Source organism: Arvicanthis niloticus, chromosome 20, assembly GCF_011762505.2.
Source record: "Arvicanthis niloticus isolate mArvNil1 chromosome 20, mArvNil1.pat.X, whole genome shotgun sequence".
Taxonomy (NCBI): Eukaryota; Metazoa; Chordata; class Mammalia; order Rodentia; family Muridae; genus Arvicanthis; species Arvicanthis niloticus.
This window is the reverse complement of record NC_047677.1, coordinates 22073790-22098654: the sequence shown is the minus strand read 5'-3', so window position 1 is coordinate 22098654 and position 24865 is coordinate 22073790.

Sequence of the window (24865 nt, the reverse complement as noted above, 5' to 3'; positions counted from 1 at the left end):
CGTTGTTTCAAAATGATTCTTTGTTGATGTGGAGCTAGGCAACTTCTGCATAAGCTGTATTCTCTAACATGACAATGGATATATATATATATTTGAATTCCATGGTGTTCTGCTCTTAGAAAACCTGGCCTGTCTTTGAAACAAAGAAAATTTGCTGATTTATTTGCTCTGTGATTTGTGCCACTGAAATACAGTTAGAGATAAGTCTTGAAAAGAGTTCAGGAAGATATATCTGTCTAAACAGAATTAGATAATAAAAGAAGCAAAATGAAAATATAAAATAATTTCTTGCTTGGACCACCTTTTGTTTAACAAGGATATTCTTGGTGGCTGGTAAATGAAAATAAAAACAAAACTAAGCTTGAAATGTTATAACTTGTTCAATAAAATTATAACTTGTAAGTATTTCAGATAACAGATACAGATATGATTAAAGTTATATGTTTCTTTCATTATTAGGCTTTTATTATTTAAATTTAACGTTAATATTCATCCACTGTAGATTTTTGTGTTGCATTTCTGTAAATTTTTGGTCCTCCTAAGTATTTCCATACATATGCTATGTATTGTTATTGTCACTATAATTTTGTGACAATCCAATTATGAGCTAAACTCAATCATTTAAAGTATATAGTCATAGTTGCATTGATGTATTATAGTGAGCTTTCTTTTATTTCAGGCTGTTTGTTATTATAAGTCTGAACCCAAAGACAGAATGAGTGTTTGAATTTTGTTGTTCTTGTTATATATCAATGATGTAATCATGGTTCAATTTGATTTTCCAAGGTAAAATTTAATAATGGTCAGGGCAGGTATAAGGAATAAGGGATAGTGAAACTATTAAATGCTCTAATTATTTACCCTCTGAACCACTATCAGTATGTTTTCCTTATAAAAGTGATCTACAATCACTGAAAGTTAATTTATAGTTACTTTAAAATTTACATGAAAGAGGAAAATTCCCAGAACTGCAACTCAGTGTCATAAAGTGGAAACAAAGAATACAAATAATCTAATATCAATAATGACTTACTGTAAATATATAGTAATCAAGATAGGTTGGTAAAATAGGAGACTTATTTTTATGGAAATGAAAGAGATCCATATAAAAAGAGTTAACTGACCTTCAATGAAAGAGTGAAAGCAACTCAGTAAAGGAAAGGTAGACCCAGCAAATGATAGGAGGAGAAATCAGTGAGCAAATGCCTACATAATAAGACTCTACAACAAGGACCTTACAGTATCATGGATGGTAACTCAAAATCAATTACATACATGTATATAAAAGATTGATAATCAAATGTCTAGAATATGACACAGGAGAAATGAGAGGTGAAGTTGGCTATGGATGTGATTTTTAAATGTAATGGTAAAATTATAAAACTTAAAAAGTTGACTAGCTGCTCTTCATAACATTCTTGAAATACTCTCTAAGAGAAAGAATAACAAGAATAGTTTAAGAATCAGAGGAAAATATTTTTTTTAAAAGACATCTAGTAAAGAATATTTACTCAATCTATACAAAGGACTGTTTTGAATATATCAATTAAAAGAAAATGGTGCGGTGGCTCACAATTTTAATCGTAGCACTTGGGAAGATGGCAAGGAGAACTTAGTGAGTTCCAGGACAGCTTGGTGTCCTGTCTAAAATGTATAAAGAATGAAAGCAAAGATTTTCCTAAGACCTCTTAAATAATCTGGACTGAAGAGATGCTTTGCATTGTTCTTAAAAGAGAAGTCACATCTTCCAGTCTCCTTCTGTGCCACAGAGCTAAAATTGTCCTACAGCCTTCCATACCCAAATTCCTCACAGAGAGAGTTGGTCTCCCGGGAACACTGTCACTACTAAGTTCACACGTGAAACTATGACTTTTGCTTCAATAATTGGCCAAAGAGGGAACCACCAGGAACCCACAGGGCACAGGAACTGCAAAACAGTCAGGAAAAGGATCCTTCCAGTATTTATCAGTGTCCCAGAGCTAACACTGTGATCCAGCTCCTCACATTCAAATCCTGCTCAGAGAGAACTCATCTCCCAGGAGTGCTGACACACCTAAGATCATTGATCTCTTCACTCCATTACTGCCTGGAAACAGTTGGAATCCCAAGAGTGCTGACACACTGAAGATCACAGGCTCACAGGTTCACAGAAGGAATAAGCTCCAGTGAGAGACAAGACCAACAAACACCTTAGATAACCAAATGGTGAGAGGCAAGCTCAAGAACATAAGGAACAGAAACCAAGGTTACTTGGCATCATCAGAATCCAGTTCTCCCACCATAGCAAGTCCTTGATACCCCAACACACCAGAAAAGCAAGATTCAGATTTAAAATCACAGCTCATGATGATGAAAGATAACTTTAAGAAGCACATAAATAACTCCCTTAAAGAAATACAAGAGAACATAGGTAAATAGGTAGAAGCCCTTAAAGAGGAAACTCAAAAATCTCTTAATGAATTACAGGAAAACACAACCAAACAGATAAAGAAATTGAACAAAACTATCTAGGATCTAAAAATGGAAATAGAAAAAATAAAGAAATCCCAAAGGAAGACAACACTGGAGAACAACAACTTAGAAAAGAGATCAGGAGTCATATATGCAAGCATCACCAACAGAATACAAGAGATAGAAGACAGATTTCAGGTGCAGAAGATACTATAGAAAACATTGACACAACAGTCAAAAAATGCAAAATGCAAAAAGCTTCTAACACAAAACATCCAGAAAATCCAGGATACAATGAGAAGACCAAACTAAGGATAATAAGTATAGATGAGAGTGAAGATTCTCAACTTACGGGGCCAGTAAATATCTTCAACAAAATTATAGAAGAAAACTTTCCTAACCTAAAGAAAGAGATGCCCATGAACATACAAGAAGCCTACAGAACTCCAAATAGATAGGACTAGAAAAGATATTCCTTCCATCACACAATAAAACACCAAATGTGTAGGGTGGTGGGCTGTGAGAAGCAGCTGGGTGCTTAGTAGAGCATAAGCCTAGAACCCCGGACCCTGACCCTTATTGGACGGCAGGAGTTTGGCTCTGCTCCTGGGCCCTGGTTCTTTTCATTTAGCTTCAGCCCTCCACAGTCCCTCCCACAGAGAAGTCTTTGGCCATCAGTCATGAGGAACAGTGTGTGAGGCTCTCCCACGTGCAAATGAGGTATCTTCAAGCTCTCAGACCAAGCCAATAGGTGTTATCTGCTGCCAGACTCTAACCCACCCTGAAACTGTACATAAGGGTTCTATTTAGGGCAAGTAAAGTGCTCGAGAATCATCCTGGTATCTGAGAATTTCTGTCATAAGAGCTGTAACACTCAGGGAGAGATCTGGTCTCCCAGAACCTGCCTGGGACACCAAGCTGCCTCCTCGCTAGCTAGCTGGTTTCTTATTGACCCAGCCTGGGCCCTGGGCTGGCTCAGGGCAAAACAACAGGTGCAGCACCTGGGAGTGACCCAGCAGTGACAGCTGCAACAGAGAGAGCGCGAGCGAGTGAGCAGAGGCAGCAGTGGGGGCAGGCAATCTCCTCTCCCTGCTCGCACTCTGTGCCCTTTGGTCTGGATCTCCCACACCAGGCAGGCCAGAGACCAATGTACAGTGGAGACACAGGTGGAGGCAACAGCAGAGACAGTAATGAACCCTTCCTGCTCTCACCCTGTCCCCAGCCGGGAGATCATCGTGGGGTGCCCTCCACAACAAGGGACTCACACAAATGCATAAAACAAAGAATATTACAAACAGTAAGGGAAAAAGGTCAAGTAACATATAAAAGGAGACCTTTCAGAATTACACAAAACTTCTCAGCAGAGGCTATGAAAGCCAGAAGATCCTGGGCAGATGTCATACAGCCCCTAAGAGAACATAAATGCCAGCATAGGCTACTATACCTAACAAAACTCTCAATTACCATAGGTGGAGAAACCAAAATATTTCATGACAAAACCAAATTTAAACAATATCTTTTAACAAATCCAACTGTACAAAGGATAATAAATGAAAATTTCCAACACAAGGAGGGAAACTATACACTAGAAAAAGCAAGAAAATAATCTTCTTTCAATAAACTCAAAAGAAGATAGCCACACAAACATAATTCTACCTCTAACAACAAAAATAACAGGAAGCAAAATCATTAATATCTCTTAACATCAATGGACTCAATTCCCCAATAAAAAGACATAGACTAAATGACTGAATAGGTAAACAGGACCCAGCATTTTACTTCAAACAGGAAACCCACCTCAGTGACAAATATAGACACTATCTCAGAGTAAAAGGCTGAAAAATTTTTCCAAGAAAATGGTCCCAAGAAACAAGCTGGAGTAGCCATTCTAATGTGTAATACAATCTACTTTCAACCAAAAGTGTGGAGCAGACACTAAAGAAAAGGCCATCCAGAGACTGCCCCACCTGTGGTTCCATCCCATATACAGACACCAAACTCAGACACTATTGCAGATGCCAAGAAGTGTTTGCTGACAGGAGCCTGTTATAGCTGTCTCCGGAGAGGCTCTGCCTGAGAAATACAGAGAAATACAGAGGTGGATGCATGCAGCCAACCATTGGACTTAGCACAGGGTCCCCAATGGAGGAGTTAAAGGACTGAAGGAGCCAAAAGGGTTTTCAACCCCATAGGAAGAACAATATCAACCAACCAGAACCTCCAGAGCTCCGAGGGACTAAACCATAGAGTATACCTGGAGGAACCCATGGCTCCAGCCGCATATGTAGCAGAGGATGGCCTTGTACAGCATCAATGGGAGGAGAAGCCCTTGGTTTTGTGAAGGCTCTATGGCCCTGTGTAGGGGAATGATAAGGTGGTGAGGTGAGAGTGGGTGGGTGGGAAGGGGAGCACCCTCTTAGAAGCAGAGGTGGGAGTATAGGATAGGGGGCTTATGGAGGGGAAACTGAGAAAGGGGATAACATTTGAAATGTAAATACATAGAATATCCAATAAAAATAAAGAGGACTCACAGTGACTCACACACACATTTTTAATGTCACTTAATGGATTCTGATATCTTCATCTGACATCTATTGCCACAGGTCATGCATGTTGTATACATACACATATGTAGGCAAACACTCAGGCATACAAAATCTAAGAAAATGTTCAAGAAAGAAATATTCTAAAGACCTGAACAGATGCTTTATGAAAAATGGCCCCAGGTAGCACATAAATAAATAAAAATATGTTCAATATTATTGGAGGCCTGAAAACTACAAAATAAGATACAACTAAACATCTATTAGAGTCTCAAACATTCTAGCACTGTTGGAGAGAAACATAGTGTAAATATGGACTCATTTTGTGATAGTTTGAATGGGAATTCCCTCCATATTCTCAGGTATTTGAATACTTGGTTCTCAATCCTTGGAACCCTTGGGGGTGACTTAGGAGGTGTGGCCTTGAGGAAAGAAGGGTAGCACCTCTGGGATACACTTTGAAGCACCCATCACTCCAAGTTTGCTGTTTGTTTGCTTTGTATTTAACACTTAAAGTTGTGAGCACTCAGCTCTTGCTCCTGTGGTCACATCTACCTTCTGCCATACCATTATAGATTCGCATGCCTCTGGATCCTTAAGTCAAAAATCAACATTTTCCCCCCTATAAGTTGCCTTAGTCATTGTGTTTTATCACATTGGTGCTTGAATTGGAAATCATAAGTCACTCTGGAAGACTTTTCTTGCAGTTTCTTACAAGAATAAATATACTTTCCCCATATGTCTTAATAATTGTGTTTACTTGAGTGATACAAAAATCTCTTTGTACACAAAAATTCACATATGGGCATTTACACATGTTTTATTACTAATTACACAAAGGTAAAACAAACTACAATGTCCTTCTATGTGTGCAAATATAATGTGTGGGTGCACCCAGACAAAAGAATAATATGTGAAGAAGAATGTGAGCTATCAAAACATAAAAAAGATCTTGGAGATGCTGAAGTGTATATCACTAAGTAGACAAAGCAACACGAAAGAATCTGTACCATATGCCTTAAACTATATGGTGCAAAGAAACAGGTATAACAAAAACAGCGAGCTGGCAAGCAAATAAGGCACAGGACAGAAAAAATAGGCAAATACAATGTGTTTTTAATTAGGGAAATGCTTCTGTATGACATTAAAGTGCATAGAATTGCTATTATCATCATAATCTATGCAATACACACCACCGATGTGATAAAGGAAGCTGTGAATAAGAGAGATCATACATATGAGGGGGTAGAAAATATAGAGATTAAACTGAATTTGATAAAAATTCTACAATAGAGTGGCTCCTAAGCGTCAACAACCATTAGAATACTCATTGTTACATTCTTAACCAAGGCTCGTTTTTTTTTAAATTCATATGCTTTACAAACCATACATACACTGGGTTAGTTTGTTCATTTTCAATACTCTCATTTAAATTATTTTCTTCTTTTCATTATGTTATCCATTTCAAGGTGCCAACCATCACTTCCATCAATTCTAAATGTATCATCAAGAAAATGGGCTTAAAACCTATAGAGGAGATAAAACCAGTGTCAACCTGTGTATAGATCCAGTCCATGACGAGGAGTCAGCTTTAGTTGGAATGCTGGGATTAATTTTCTCTACAAGTGCTTCCCACTTACTTTGCCGAATGTGGAAAATTCACAGTAATAAGAATGTAATCCTATAAGATTTCCTTGCTAGCACATATCTCCTTTTTGCTCATCACCAGACCCCTAAATAATGGCATTTCTTGACCAGGTATGTGGCTCATGCCTATAATCTCATGATATCTGAGGCTGAGTCAAGAGAATCAAAGTTCACTGTGCACCTAGGATACATGAAAAGAGACCTCCTACCCCCCTACACATAAGAATTTCATACATGCTACCTATCTCCGGGTAGATTCTATTATTTGCAGTTCAACAAACTATTTGTTGCCTTGTTTCTTAATTTTGATCTTTGATAGAATTATGACTATAAAGCCATGGAACTTAATTTTCCAATATAGAAAGTTTATGAAATCTGTTTTATGTTATTTTAACCAATTTAGCTTACTAAAACAATGATAGCTGCTTTTCTGCAGACAAATAGGTATCTTTATACATGCATGTTATTAGTAAACTAGTTTTACTTTTCAATAGCAAGATGAAAGACTTTAAATACAGATATCTGAAAAGTGGTAGTGGCCTCTTGTCAGCTTCTGATATCTATCATCCTTTTTTCTTTCTTACTTTATTGCATGTGTGTGCATGCACACACAAACACATTAACACACACATGTCACTGCAGGTATGTGGAGGTCAGAGGATAGCTTGAGTGAGTCAGTTTTCACCTTTTATCATGAACATCCTGGAGATTGAACTCAGATATTCAGGTTTGGTATCAAACAACTTTTTATGCCGAGCCATCTTGCCAGTCGTATTACTATCTTTTTCTTTTATATTTTCAAAAATAAAAATGACAGTTGACATATATCTAACAATAACAACAAAACCAAAACCCATCTCAGTAACCAATTAAATGATTCACTTACCTCCTTAACCAATCACATACGCTCACATACATACCGCTTCCAAATCAGAGGTTGAGAGAACAGGCCTTTATGTGATAGGTAAATTACAGAAAGAAAGATGTGGTGTGGGTCCTAAAAGATTCCAACCATCAGCATTCAAGTTCCTTCTGCATTTTACTGGGTGCCTCAGTCTGCTTTTATATAGGCTGTAAGCAAGTGTGGCCCAGATTGAAGGTGGATCTTATCTCCATAAAAGACTCACTTTTAGAATTGGTCTTTCTATCTCAAATGAATAAACAGTAGCTCTAAACCTGGGTCTTGTCCCCTCTTGGGGTCAAAGGACCCTTTTACAAGGTCTCCGAAAACCATTGGAAAACACAAATAATTATATTTTGATTCATAACAGTAACAAAATTACAGTTATGAAGTAGCAACAAAAATAATTTTATCATTTGGAGGTCACCACAACATGAGGAACTTGTTGCACACTAGTAAGGTTGAGAACCACAATTATTACTCAAGACAGATACCTCACAAGTGTACCCAGCTAACTGGGTCTTCGTTATTTTCAGATGTAGTTAAGCTGACACCCAGCATAACCTTCACAAGGTGTTTAGTGGGTTTCTATGAACTTTAGATTATTACTGTCTCTTCTTTAGTCTCCCGTTCTTATTTATTTCTTTTTCTATATGAACTAATTGTAAGACTCTCTAAAATCTATGACCCTAAACCTGCCCCAGCCCTTCTAGCCACTGTACTCACCTTGAATGCTTTTCTTTTCAGAGTCTTTCTTTTTGCTTTGATTTTTCCCCACTTCTAGTCTGCTTATTGTAAGTGCCTATATTCTCCTTAATATTCTTGGCTATTTATCCTTCAACAGTTATTAAAGTCAAAGGGACACAGCAATTAATTGTCTAGTATGATGTTCCCATAGTAGTGACATCAGGCAGCTGTGGTTGCTCTCAAAGTTAGTTAATAGCCTACTCAGAGAAAATATAGAGCTTATACCAGGCACCTTGACCTTCTGGCAGAGAAACTATTTTCTGAACTACTGGCTCAGCTCTACTACTTGGAACCCCATGTGAACATTGTAAATACTTCATCTGAAAGCTGGCAAAAAATATATATAACTCAAGAAAGATATACACAGGATACAAAAACCCCAATGTAATCACACGAGAAACACAAAACTTCAAGGACAACATAATTTTTCCAAAAATTACTGATCCTACAATAATGGCATCTAGGGAGAGTGAGCTGTATTTAATGCCAGAGAATTGACAAGAGTGGTAAGAATCTTCAAAGAAAAAAAATTAGCTCTGGGGGGAAGAGACACAGCAGAAATAAGCAGGCGCAGAGTGAGATATTTGAGAGAGGAAGTTCACAAGAGAAACACTGAAACAAAACCATACAAATGCTGAAAAATGTGAGTTGAACAACAACAACAACAAAAAGCTTTGTGGAAGGAGTTACCAGTAGAATGGATTAAGGTGAGGAAAGTGAATTTGATCTTGAAGACCAGGGAGATGACATGGGCAATCAAACAAGGACAAACACAAAACTAATAAAATGCAAAGACATAGAAGACACACTAAAACAACTAAACAAGCAGAATAGTAAGACCATTGATGACCGAAAGAAAAATGTTTCTAAAAGCAGAATGAATTTGAACTGAGCAGATGACATGGGTTAGAAATTCACAGGAAGATAAATAAAATACATGTTAATAGAAAGAAAACAGTGGTTCTGGAAGACAAGCTACAGAAACGCACTGGCATGAGCAAATGTACAGCATATAGAAAAAGATATAGATACATGAATAAAAGCTTTTCCTCATAAGACTTAAGTCCCAATCTATATACTCAATTTTAGGTCTTACAAAATTGATTGCAAAAGGCAATAAAGTATTATGTTTTAGGAGATTCAAAAATAAAAGTATCTTCCAATGCTCAGAGATGAACAGGATATTCTAGGGATGTCAGGTCAACACTGTTTTCCTTTGGAACATCATCCCCACATTTAGCTTTTTAAAAGAGAGAAGAAAATTATTTCCTTCTTGGATTCTTACTGACAGGTTAATAACGCACTATAAACAAACATGAAACGAGAGCAAAGAAATCAGGAAAAGAAAAAGATAGACGAAAATTGGCATCTAAAAATATTTAAGAACAGTCAATGTTGTTTTGTTTAATTTGTAGTTCTCTCTGTAGACCAGGCTAGTCTTAACTCATAAAGATCCATTTTCCTCTGCCTCTCAAGTACTGGGATTAAATGTATTCTCCACCACTGCCTGGCTTTCTGTCTCCCCATTTACTAACTCTATACAATATAGATTTTATGATATTTTCTAACATTAATACAATATACATGAAGTATTTACACTCCTGTACTTCCGTTTATCCTTCCGCCTGCCTACATTTATCTCCTTTTTCACAAATAATATTTTCTACAAAAGTGCATTGCTTACATTTTTTGAGTCTAACTTCTTTCATTAACACAGTGATCAATTCCATCTATTCACTTGCCAATGCAGTATTATATAGTTCTTCATTCTTCTGGTTTTCCATGGTGAAATTCAATTTAAAACTGTGTAAAATATATTGTCAAGCAAACAAAAAAGTGTATGGTTTGTATTTTATTCTAACAAAAAACTTGCTATATAATTTTTTATCTGCAAAAATTTATGAACATTTTGCTTTTCTTATTTGTGACTCTTAATATTTTATCATTAGTGAAAGCATAAAAACATACTGGACAGGTTACAATAAGTAGGTATTTTATTATATTTTATTACTCAATGTGTTTATATTAAATATAATGTGACTCGGGGGATTTTTTTGTTAGTTTACTAGCTGAAATATCAATATTAACTCTCCTAATTTAAGGAAATATGTTGTCTATATAGTTCTGGGGACAGCATACAATGACAAGGACTGCCTGCAGTAGACCGGGATAAAGACATCTCAGAAGCCTGAGGCAGCTCCTTGTAAATAGGATGGTGTCTGGGACCCCGAGAGGCAGGAGACACATCCCTCTGGGGGTCCATCATCTGAAATAAGGGACTGCCTGCAGTAGGCCAGAATGGAGACATCTCAGTAGCCCACAGCAGCTCTTTGTAAAAAACTGTTGTTCCCATTTGTCCTAACCTTAGCCCTGGACAATGGCTGTAATGATTCCATTTGTGTGTGACTATTTTTCAGTTGGCCTTGGTGTGCATAATTATTCTGTTATATCTGACTTTCTTACTTCTTTTTTCTTCTGCTCTGGTGAATTCTGTGAAGTTAGGTGTTCCTTGATATAATGATTCTTAAACAATTAAAAATTGAGGCACAGGGCACAGCACAGCACAGTCCTAATGGCCCAGGTGCGTGCTGTGTGTTCTCATCTTGGAAACAATGCAATAACTGCACAATGGTAGTTCCAGATTAATGCTTGACTTGCAAAGAAAGTTTGAAGAGATTATTAGAAAATGAAATAGAGCCAACACTGGGACCCCAAGAAAGGAAAAATTTATTGAAGTTATGAAATAAGTTCTGCATAACATTTAAGAGTGGTTCCTAGATAAGGAAGTATAGAATACATAAAATCTTATACTAGTAAAACTAAGTCAAAACCCTGAGACTCTTAGGAGAGTCATTGTGTGCAATGCATAGAAGTAGAAAGCTAGTGGAACTATTGAGTTAAGAGTTAATTTGATTCTTTCTGGCCACTGTCTGGCAGCTTTTCCCCTGTCATTTATCATTAGAGCTTCACAGGAAAATGCAAGTAGCTGACCTCGGAGCTCTGAGCTCTGAAGTATAATAAGTTAAAAGTTAAAGTTTAAATAATGATAAGTTTGCAATTATTATTTTGGCTACAGGCCTGGGAATAGGGAAGCTTGAAACTTTGGGGAACAATTGTAATTCTTAATTCTTTGTGGGATATGGTTATTCTTTCAATTTGATTTGGCAATGATTAGACAATGTCGGGGTTTTTTTTTTTTTACCTGCTTTTGGAGTATCAGTAAAAGACTGTTCCAAGAAAAAGGCAAGAGAGCATGAGAAGAATGTGTGAGGAGTGAGTGAAGAAAGAATGTGAAGAGTGAGTGAAGAGAGAATGTGAGGTGTGTATGGAGAGTGTGTGTGTGAGTGAAAGGAGAGTGCATGTGGTGTGTGTGTGGTGTATGTGAGATGTGTGTGCGAGTGAGAGGGGAATGCACAGAGGTGTGTAGGATTATGGGAGTTCAAGAAAAGAAAAGTGCACAGGAGAAAAGCAGAGTGAACAGGAGAATGCAGAGTGTGTGCAGCCTCAACTGCGAGTGAATGAGTGAGAAAGAAAACAGAGAAAGAGGAGAGAGAGAGAGAGAAACTTTAAGCCTTGAAACATTGCCTGTCAGCTTGTACCCAAAAATGTAGTCTGTGTATATTTATTATGCACCTTCCAGATATCCCTGCTTCCAGTTGAGAACTCCGATCCCGATACATTGCTGGACCCTGGCAATATAGCTTATTTATAATCTACTCTTTAAGAAAAACAATGTGAGAAACGGTAATAACCTCAGATATTAGAAAATAGGTTAAGAGCACTGACTAATCTTCCAGAGGTCCTGAGTTCAATTCCCAGCAACGGCATGGTGGCTCACAACCATCTCTAGTGAGATCTGATGCCCTCTTCTGGCATGCGGGTGCTCTAGCATTCATATATACAAAATAAATAAATCTTTTTTAAAAAGGAAAAGAAAATAGGAATAATCCTAAGCAACTACAAGCAATTCAAAGATATTTAAGAATGTAACATGATGATCCCAGGGACCCATTTGTTTGAAGGGAAGAACTGACTACAACAAGTTGTCTTTTGAATTTCACATGTACACTCCATAGTAACATAAATGTATGCACACAAAACAAATATTAAAATGTTCATATTAAACATGTTTGTTTTAAAATTTTGTTATTATTACAATACATAGGAAAATATTTAGAAATTAGTATGTAATTTTTAAGACAGGATCTCTCTATATGGACAAGGTTGGGCTTGTACCGAAGGACATCTGCCTGCCTCTACATTCAAAGTGCTAGGTTGAAACACATACCTGAATATCATTTTATAATAGGTATCATTATTACTAGAGAATGGCTGCCTATAATAGTTTCTAAAAATGCAACCCATGCTATTATCAAATTATAAGGCTTATTAAACTAAAGAGATATTCTACACAGTACAGATAAATTCTAGCACCTTTACCTTCATGAATTTTTTAATCAGAATCATATTCAATCCTAAAAGTAACATTACATTTTGGTCTTTGGCAAAATTTATAACCAGCCTCGAATTCTATCTCCCAATACTGAGATGAAATAGGTATTCATTTGTAATAAGCAATATAAACTGGAGAAGATGAGTTCTAATGGGACACGATGAAGGAAGTTGGAAAAACAAAATTAACCTTTTGATCCAAGTGAAAAGTTCTGAATTTGACATCTATCATTTGCACAGTGATAGGAAAACAACCACACACTCTAAACATTCATGCATGATTGTATCTTTTTTGCTATACTAGCCAATATTTTCTTCTACATTTTATATATTCTATATAATATAATAAATAGAATCTCACATTATATTCATTTAATATGTATTATTATCTTTTTTATTTATTAGATAACCTTACATAATATGATTTATTAGTCTGACAATGCTTGTCTCAAACTCAGAGGCCAAGAACCCAGAAATTTCTAAATGTCTAATGCTGGGTGTCACAGAAATTTAACTCTAGCAGTTAAACCTGGCAGTTTCCTAAAAAGCTACTTGGTTCTTAGTTTGTGTTGGAAGCTGGAAGAATTTGTTTTGCAGCAATGCTACAGAGCAGGATCGGTGAACTGGATAGCAAGGAAGAAATCAAGTGGAGGTAAAAGGCAAAGTTCCTTTCTCCATGTCCTTCTATCTGGGCTTCCACCCACATTCAAAGAGAGCATTCTCATTTCAGATAATTTAATCATGAATATCCCTCCCAGACCTGTCCAATGGCTCACATTTTAGTTGATTCCATCTCTAGTCAATTTGACAACCAAAATTAGTCACCGCATTTACCCAAACCATTTAGGAACAAATTTAATTATTTAATTTTTTTTCCTATACAATGCTATTCACCTGGGTGCTGAGTTAAAATATATCAAACTAACAAGATCGCAAAGTTCAGTCAATGACTGGAAGCAGTGCATCTGAGAAATTTCATGTTTGACATTTTATCCCCTGAAGAAAATTAAACTCGCAATTCAATTATTGGGAGAATCATTGCCTGATACATGTCACATTTGGAATTCTGCATAGTTGCAATTCTGCATAGATCTTTTTATTGTTTTCTGCTTCATATGACAATGTTCACCATAGTGTTCACTCCAAAATGAATAGAAATATATAAAGGAGCTAATACAGACTAATGATTGTCTGTAACTAAGAAACAGGCGTAATAGTCTTGTATACATCTTGCCATTTAGATTTGGAGCGTTTATCGTACTGAAGTACAATCTTTACTCATCAGTGGTAATCGGGAATGTTTTTATTTTCATTACGTAACTTGTTGACTCTCAAGGACTAAATGTGCAATGGTGCTTTACATCCCCTGGGCCTGAGGAACAATTATTATCTCATGAAGTCAAGGTCATATGGACAGATGTTCATGGTTCCTTTAATATTGGTTCCTTTAATATAGGCTGGTGTAACAGGCCTATACTAAGAATACTTTTTATTAAAAACTAATGTATTATATGTGTAAAGCAAGATACAGAAAATAAATATTACACAATATTCTCTTTGTTATATTATTTCTTTTCTTGTGGTCACAAATCCTGTTTCACAAGATTGCTTGGATATTCTTTTATCCTCAGAAGTAGTATTTTTTTCGTAATATCTGTCATTAAAGTCTGTTTTGATATCTAACTTTGTTTTAGGTTATTCCTGATGATATTGGTATGTAATAGTTTTTACTTAAGCAGTTTCTATCATGTTTTATTGTCATTTGTACAAGTATTGACAAAATAATGATCTCAGCTTTGTTTTAGGCAAAGTATCATTCGTAAAATACAGTTCTCCCCTACATTCAGTCTGTGCCCCGACACTGCTCTCTTCTTGAAACTTGGACAACATCTTCATTGGAAATTTCATCCGAGTGCTTAATATTCCCATTCTGTTCTGTTTCAAACCTTTGATTAAATCAGTCAGTAATTCAAGAGTTTGTTCTTCATTTTCCCATAAAGTCTCTAATTTTACTGGATTAACACTCTAGTCTTATGGCACCATTTAACCTCAAATAAATCCACCAAGCCACCATCTATAATGCGAAGTTAGAATTTCCACTATAAATTTTGGCAGAACATAATTCGTTGCTAACATATAGGTATTTAGTGACAATACTGATTTTTCAAAACAGTAGTCCCAAGGCATTTTGGTCTTCTTTAAAAAGTTGTATTTTCCATCAGTCCATTTCAAGGGCAAAGACTAGTAGCAGTCAAGTATTTGTGGTTTTGTGTATAGGAATACCAGCAATCAAAGAAAGAAAATGAGGCCTTTGGAAAATTGAGAACATGATTGGCTCTGTTGTTTGAAAGCATGTACAGAGAGACAAAATAAGTTTGAATGAAAGGTAATTATTCTCTACTGAGAGTTAAGAATTTTATTCACAAAGACAAAATGCTGTCAGAATCTGAAAAATATGTTTATAAAATGTTTCTTTTCAGCAATTTACTTAGGTTTTATAATTGTACATAATAAAAATCTATGATGCTGTTAAGTATTTAACATAGTGACTGTACATGTGACTACAATGAGATGCAGATTCCCTGAAATCCACTGTTTACTTATAGTTACTATAATACAATAATATTAACTTTTAAAAGTAATTCCATTGTTCATTCAAAAATACTTTTTGAATGAACATTATATATATATATATTATAATATAATATATAGATATAGATATAATAAAAAGAAATAGATGGTACCTGGACATCAGGTTATACACCTGTTATCTCAACACTAGGATGGTAACAGCAAGGGTGATAGGAGCTACAGAGTGAGACTGTGTCAGATAGAGGGTGGGCTTTCTATTATAATATACCACTGAGCTTTGTGGATATTTGTGAACTGAGAAACATAGCTATTAATACCTCCTGTCTACATTTATTCCAGACTTGGTTTGTGCAGCTTTTCTCATTAAAACTGAACTGGATTAAGTTTGTAGCCACTGGTACTAATAAATTATAAACTTATAAATTACAAAACTCTATCTCTAACTAAGATACTATCTCCAATTGATAACCTGTTATACATGAAAACTTAGTTTTATCAAACAGAGTCTCACTGGGGATACTAACCACTCTTAAAAACAGACTTCATGCCCAGTAATATATAGCCAACACAGAAAAAACCCTCAATGGTATCTTTGGAAGTTCTTTGTATCTTGTGCGTAGTCATATCTAGTTATACTTTTTTTTTCATTTTAACCTTATATATCCTTTGCATACATATTATGACTTTTGGTTTTGTGTTTCTGTGAAACTCCTGTGTGGGGGAATGTATATGTTCTCTGTGACTATATGTTTTTCTTCTTGTGCTTCTTCTTTGACTTTTTTCTTCTATTTATTTGTTTTATCCTGTTCTGAGTTGTTTTGTCTTACCTTATTTTAGTATTATAGTTTTAATGCCTGGTTTCTTTATAAAGAGAGTCAGAAAGGAGATGGGCCCTGATGGGAGGAGAGGTAGAGAGGAAGATAATGGAGGAGCTGGGTAGAAAAATCCATAATCACAATGTACTGTATGATTATTTTCAAAAGAACAAAAACAAAGTTCATTTGCCAAATGTTGTACACCTAAACCAACTTAAGAAAGCACACTGCTACCATGGTCAGAACAGGGGTCAAATGAATATTTGCTGAAACTAAACTAAGGTTTGTATTGTGTTCTCTTGTGGATAAATATTTACCCTATCCTCAAATAAGATACAACAAAAATCTCAATACATTTCTCAAACTTGCAATGAGCTCAGAGGTTAGGGTCATATTTATAAGGTGTGTACATTTTGTTCATCTCGAGTTCAAAAAACAATGGACTACAAGGATGTTATTTGCTCAGAATTAATACAGACCAGGGCCACTTAGCCTCCCTGAACCACCTCATCCAGAAAGGCTTGAACAAGGCGATCAGTCATCCACAGCATTCCAAACTTGTGCTTTGCCTTATTGCAAGAGAAGGTCCCTTGCCTGAAATGTCACTTAGCCTTACAGAGAAAAAAAAAAGGCCTTATCTGATGAATTGTTTCCTGGTGTTCTGCTATACAGTTAGGCAAGGCCATTGATAGCTCAGTTCCTTCTGTCAGCACTTTCTTTCTTTCTTTCTTTCTTTCTTTCTTTCTTTCTTTCTTTCTTTCTCTCTCTCTCTCTCTCTCTCTCTCTCTCTCTCTCTCCTTCCTTCCTTCCTTCCTTCTTTCTTCTCTCTCTCTCTCTCTCTCTCTCTCTCTCTCTCTCTCTCTCTTCTTCGTTTTTTGAATTTATTTATTTATTTATTTACCCATTTATTGTATGAGTGCTCTGCTGCGGGTACGCCTGCATACTGGAAGAGGGCATCAACTCCCTTTTAGATGGTTCTGAGTCATCATGTTGTTGCTGGGAATTGAACTCAGGACTTATGGAAGAGAATCCAAAGCTTGTAACTCCTGAACATCTCACTAGCCCCTCTGTCAGCTCATTTCAATCTAGACAATCCCATAGAGATTGGGACCACTCTCTTGGCATAGTGCTATTTGACAATTTTCTGGTCGTTTCTGAAGAAAGCCTTGGAAAGTATGTGAGTCATTGGGAAAGGGTCATCTTGTAAGGCCTTTTCTAACTCTAGTAATTTTGGGAATCATCTTGCTTTTTTTTTTTTTTTTTAACCTGGTATGTTTATAGTTTTATCAAACATGCTGTATCTCTTCCGAGTATTTCTTTGTATTTAACTCTATTTGTCAAGAATGTTTTCAGAATTTTTTTCTAGACTTTCTTCCTTTTTAGATTTTCTTAATAGTAATTTAGGTATGTATGCTTGATTTTGCTAAACAGTGCTTTAGCTCCTACATGCAGATAAAAAAAAAAAAAATGTGCTGAAACCTTAATTTCTTCAGGATTCTAACTCAAGTGTTAGAAATGTACCTGTAATACCAACTTTGACTTAGAAGTAGCATTATTGTTCAACTCTCTCAATTCTGTGCTGTCTTTATGTTCCCTGAACCCTGCTTAATAACAAGTCACTTTCTTTGAGCCCATCTTCTTCTTATGATGCCTTACCTCCTAGGTAGGAGCCAGTTCCCACTTGCAAGGTACTGTTTGAAAACCTTGGAGTTCTGCACCACAACTTCAGTAGATAGATTTTCTTCTACATAACCACTAAAGTCAATTTTACCAATGTTTACCACTACATTACCCAGATTATTTTTCTCAACTTTACTTAACAATTTCCCCGTCCTCTTGCCAGTTCCCCGAATCATTGCACATATTTTGAGTTGTAATTATGGCAGCATCAGACTTCTGGGACCAATTTTGTGTTAATCAGTTTTTGTTGCATAACAAACAACTACAAAATCTCAGTGACACACAGAAATAAGCACTTATTTCATATTCATGCATCTGTGGCTCAGCTGGGTTGTATCCGTTTCACACTGTAGAGATGGCTGCTTTGGTTTCTGTCTGTGTTTGGGGTCCTGAGTTCTTTCTGGAGTTAGCAGTGAGCAGACAGATGTAATCAGGAGGAATTTCTTTGAAAGGCAAGATAGCAGAGCTCAAGAATACATACCCCAAAGCAGTGCATAATTGAACCTTTCATCATCAATACTTCATGGTCAACATAAAGGATAATTCCTCATATGGATACCAAGGTTTGAGGGAATTCTGAATAAAAAATATCATTATTTTTAAATTTATCAATATATCATAGAAAATACAGAAGACTGAGACTAAGATCTATGTAGAAAAAACAAAGGAAACAAGATTTTTCAATGTCTGCTACAATAAAAATGTGTTTAATTTTACCTATATTTGCAGCACCTGATCATTTAAAACTATAGAGTGTAGACACAAGTAGAAATATGTTGAATCACTGAGCAAAAATAAAGGTCTCAGAAACCATGTATACATAGAACAACAGGGAAGAAAGATAAACAGGAGGAAACAGCAGGGGAAAATGATCTAGACCTTGATTTAAGTCAAGAATTCTGTATAGTTTTAGGAAGTGGTCCACCATTACATGCTCTCTGAAAATTGCCAATGCAGGTACAGTGGGAAAACCAATTTTAACTATTAGAAAGCATTTTCAGGGCCTGGATGTAGTAACACAGGTCTCTAACAAGAGTCCTCAGGAAGTAGAAGCAAGGGAGAATACTCAAGGTCATCCTGGGCCACATGATAAGTTCAAGGTCAGCCTGGGCTGTAAGATACCTGTCTCAAAAAACAAATATAAACATATGATATAATTGCAAAAGATAAGACAACATTGGTTCTGCTTAACAAATCTACTGACGAATGAAGATGGCTTTTAATACCATTAATTAAGATGTTATTGTATCTGTGCCTGTACTTGATGAGAACAATTTACTATACTCTACATAGCTATAGTCATCTCTTGAGAAGACTGAGACTTGCCTGATTTTCTTCAAGGAGGACCTTTGCTGAACATATGCAGAGCAAAATAGGAAAAAGAAGGGTTAAAGAATAAGTGTTCTCACAAAATAAATACCTGAACTTGGAAGGACTTTTTGAGGAGAAATATTACTGTTATAAAAATGCAATCATATTAGAATTGATTTTCTGTGCCTCATTGTATAGCCATTCACCATAACCTGAATGAGGAGTATGTTCAAGAGGAGCTGAGTCAATCGTAAAATACACCGTCTTCACAAAGAATATTTTTCATCTCTGTTCTCTGCTTCCTCCTGCCCTTAAAGTCATCAACCTCCCTAACGTGACTGATGCTGAGCCCCCAAAGCATTCTTCTCTACAAACTAGTTCATTGTGGAGCCTTCATAGAAAAACTGGTTGTGATTCTGCATGACATTGAGGTTTTTCCAATTTTGAGCAACTTGTTTCTTAACCTAAAAGGTCAAAAAGATTGATATCATCCTGAAGTTACAGAAAAAAAAATAAAGAAGACAGTGATAAAATACAAGAAGTGTGAAGAGCTATTGGTCTTTCTCTCTACAATTCATTCTATATGGTTTAATACATGAATTTCTTGAACCTGTTTAATTTATTGCTTAGAAAACAAAACTGCACTTTCAAATGCATTATAGAATAATAAAAAACCAAAAATGCAAGTAGCAATAGTAGATATGGACATAATAATATCCAAAGATTTTTCTTTCATTTTTCCTCAAAATCCATTAAACCAGATACATTCATGTAAAAATACTATTGTTTTTACTCTCATATAATTTCTCAATCTTAGTGTAAACTAAGTCAGAAATAAAATAAAGTAGAAAAATCCTTGGATTTAATAAAGTGAACAGAAGACAGAACAAAGAGTCAGTTGAGACAGAGCCTAGATTTATCTTGGAAGCATGACACAACAAGTTCCTAGAGGCTCAGCCTCCATCCATCATATACAGCATAAGCCCATGAAATGCACAAAAATTTGCAAGCAATCTTGGGGATTTTGTTCTCCTTTCTTACCATGTCTTACCTATTTATTTCTTTTCTGCATCTACCTCAGAAATTTAAGGCGGTATAATGTGCTCAGTTGAGATTTATAATGTCATATGGTGAGCTGGCAGAAACCAAAAGAACAAGTGCTTTCCTGAGTTATGATTTTCCTTCACCCCAATTTACTTTCTGTCCCACATATTTGCTGATTGGATAATATCCTTGAACACAAATGGCTGGTCACCCCTCATGTATAATTCATGCAATCAAAACTTTGCAACTGTGTACAATTTTTAGTCTTCTGTCCTTTGTGCCCAAATGGGCTCCATCTAAGCCATCAAGACTTCCTGAGACAGCGGTTGCACTATGCCCATGAACTGATGCACTAAAGAAGTTGTCCCAATGATTCTAGAGAAAAGAATTTAATCAGAAAGTGCTTCTGATTTGTATGGGCTAACGTATAGTCCCAAACACTGTGAGGGACTATACCAAATTAAGATAGATGATAGATAGGTAGAGATAGATAGATAGATGATAGATAGATAGATAGATAGATAGATAGATGATAGATAGATAGATAGATACATAGATGATAGATAGATAGATATAGATGTACAGGTGACATATATAGATAGTTGATAAACGATAGATAAATATGCAGATGATAGATGATAGATATAGATAGATAAACCTGTACAACAAAAACAATTCCCTCTACATTAAAAAAAATCTTCATATGGCTTATAGGTAAAGAATTACCAACTGATTTTTATTGTTGCCTTTTTCTTTCTAGAGAAAGAAAGAATAATGCTTTAAGAAAATGTAGGGATTGTTATCTATCGGAGTTTCTAAATGCAGCATTAAATTTAATATTTATGCAATTAAAACTAATTTTAACTTAAATTAGGTTAAATTAAATTACCAAATTGGAAGCATCTAAAGCAACATGACTTAGAAAGTATGTTATCTCAAATATGCACATGGCTGTGAGTAACTGAGTGAAATTAACCAGTGGTAATTGGGAAAATTTTTTCATTGCATTTTGTGTTGCATGATTTCATAATTTAGTTTTATATACATAATTGCTGACCAGTCATAGGACTGGACAATGAAAACATTAATTTGATATGTGTTTTCCACCCAAAGCACAGTTACTAAAGTTTAATTTATTTAAAGTTTGATGTTCAATAATACAAGTTTCTAGTACCAGGTATGATTTCCCTTCTTTTGAGTGTACTGTAAGTCTGATTAGAGACCTGGTGTTTTACCAACACCACGTGAGTATAACTTACTGCACTGTTATAGATATTTGACATGCAGGGCTTTGTGTGCTTTACAGGTGGTGTGACAAGATAGCACTATTAATTGTTTCCCTCCTTTGGCAGGTTGCATAGTATTTTCTGGTGCCATGAAACCTAGAACATAGGAAGGAGACTTTTAGGTTAGAACCAACTTGAATCATCCAAGACTTGTGTCTGAAGTATGAATTGTCTCCAGCAATATGGGCTTATTTTTAAACTCTGAGAGTCAACAGACAACAGTTTGGGAGTCACTTGGATTACCTTGCAGACCTTTTAAAAAGATGTTTCTTGTCTCTGGTAATGGAACTTTTGTTAGTCTATGGTTCTTGTGGAGAATATTGTCAGCCCACAGGGGATACATATTTCTTTAAAAAATATATATGTATATGTGTATGTATGTATACATACACACACATATATGTGTATATGTGTACATATATATGTATGTATACATATACACATACATACACACACATATATGTGTATGCATATGTATGTACACACACATATATACATATACATGTACACATATATACATATATATAAATACATATATATGTATATATACATATATATATATATTCATTCAAGCAAAATAACTTAAGAAATGGGGCATGTAAGTAATTGGAGGAAGGAGGGAAGGAGCCTGGTAAGCAGCTGGACAAGGAAACAGAAAGAAAAAACTGAAGTGATTATATTTTAAATAAAATAAATAAAAATAAAATACAGTAAAAAGATATAGTTTGCCACATTGTTTTGTCACCTAAGGTTACTTTGTATTACTTTTAGAAAAACCTAGGACGTTTTTCCAGGTAAGGTGAAGTTGTATTTTAAAAGGTTAAGGCCAATTTACTTACCAACGTACCATGTGTCAGATATCAAAATAGACGTTTGAAGTTATACAAATAATAATACAAATTAAATTCTACTGTAAAATAGCATAAAGACTGAAAGACTCTAATGCAAATCATGGTATGTGAAGATCCTATTAGATGTGAAAACATTGGCAATAATATCTTAGGACAAATGAAATCACATAAATTTGACCTCAAGGTCCTTGATTGTTTAATTAATTGCTTATCTTCATTCAATTGATTGAACTAGTGTTCTCCCCTTGGTTCTAAAATAGTTAAACCATTTCCATATTTATATTCCAAAGTGCCATCATACAGGGGTGAAAGGATATTTAACAGCAGGTGAGGAAAGTATTTTGAGTTCAAGTATTTTCTTTTTTGACAGAATTGTTGGGGGCTGACTTTTAGCAGAAAGCGGCTATCAGCTTTGCAGCCATCTTGAGCCATATACCCTGACATGAGACTTGGATTACAATAGCCTACAACAGCCGAGCACACTCTGATAATCTTGGGTTAGATACCTTGGGTGTGTGAGATTAAAGGTGTGTAACTTAAGAGTGTGACTTAGAAGTGTAGAGATCAGATTTAGAGACAAGACCTAAGGGCATGATTAAAGGTGTGACCAAAAGGCATGGCTTAGAAGTGAGACATATAAAAGGCAGAGGCAGATGGTAGAGAATCAGACACAGCAGAGAGAAGACAGAGGAGACACTTTTAGGAGACACTTCAGAGAGTACAACTTGGAGTAGGAATTAGGCATTAGGTAGCAGGCACTTGGAAGAGAACTTGGAAAAAGTAACTTGGAACTTGGAGGCACTAGGGACTAGGAACTAGGGACTAAGAACTTAGGACTTGGGACTTGGAGAGAAGAAGAGAGACTGAAGAATAAACGGGATTGAATTACACTCTGTCTGGTCTCCCTCCATTCTTCGAGTCCGTCTTCACTCTCTCTCTTGCTGAACCCTGACCCCCGGACCGGAGCAGAAGCCCGGGCCACAACATTTTTGGTGCCTGAACAGGGACTAGTGCGGTTCTCAACACAGAATCACATTTGATCCATTCTCTATAACTATCTTTTGAAGATAGTAACTTTCTGCACTGTCACAAATGAGTGTGAGAAGTCACCCATGGGCTTTCTCCTTCTTCTGGCTGTAGGAGAAGCAGAACCACTGAAAGTTTAGAATCTCCAGACATACTGCCACTTAAGCATATAGGATTACCTTTGCCATATCTTGGGGAGAAAGCTAGATTTCTTTGTAGTATCTGAAGTAAAAAACAAAACAACAACAATGAAACAAATAGCTAGTAGGTGAGCAACTCCTTATATCCATTAGAGTTATATTTGAACACTAAAAAGAGAAGTCCAAGGTTTGCAGAGTTGCATGAATGTCTGTAATTAATTCTGTTATTGGTGGATTAAAGGCTCACAGCTAAAAATATAATGATGCCTGATCAGGGATGTACTTTGTATGTAACTCTCTTTACTCAAATATTTGTTTGGGGCATTAGAATTATGATATACTTATTAAGATGGTTACTGGGGAAATAAGAACTTTCCTAGCAAGTAAATAAAAAAAAATAAAGATTTCTACTGGGCATTATTTCTAGTAAAGGGAGCAGAGACACAAAGGAAGAAGCAATTGTGGGGTAGGAAATTTGAAAACGTACCTTTCTACGTTTATTCTGTCGATAAGCTACCTCGTAGTCAGAACAGATGTGTTGTGTGGTAGTCAGTAATATCTGTGTGCTGTGAGTAGTATGGTTTTCTGTGCTGAGCCAGGAGTTTTACGAGGGGAACACCAAGACATTGTGTGAAAGTTGAGAGAGAGGCTGTGAAGAGAGGAGGAGAAAAGATACATGTACCTGTTTATGCAGCATTTACATTCTACTGGACCAAGAGTGTAATCTAGCAGAAATCAGGTCCCCATGCTTGCATAGTTGTTGTTTTACCCACTGAAAAATCTCCCAGGCTCCCTCTTTTTAATTTAAAACATTAACTTATATGTTTGAATATAGCCTTTACATAAATAAATATGTAAATAAATATAAAATAGACATATATAATACTACATATTTGTATATTATACAGGTAATAGCTATTTAATTTTAATAGTTTTATATATTTTTATTAGGGATAAGTAACAAATTCAATGAATACAAAATAAAAATTATAATAAGTAACAGTAGCATTGATATATTATGTCCATTTGCCAGTTGAGTTTCAGACATTAATTTTCCAAGAACACTAGATCCCTGGGATTCTTTCACTCTCTCAAAGTAAGGCAGTTTCCTACAGCACACTTATTTTTCTGCTGCTCCCTTGTCTTGGTTGGTTGGTCAAGTTATGTTATTGGGAATGTTCTTTATAGAGTTCATTAGAAGAACTGGGCCCAGGTTTATCAACACAAAACAAGCCCTACTCATATATGTCTTACTCATCACTCAGATACTGTCAAATATGTGGAAAAAAAAATACACACTAATTTTCAGGAGAGAGGTAACCTTGAATGAGCTAATTTTCTATCCCCAAGAGCATTTGTTTCTACCAAATGTATCTATT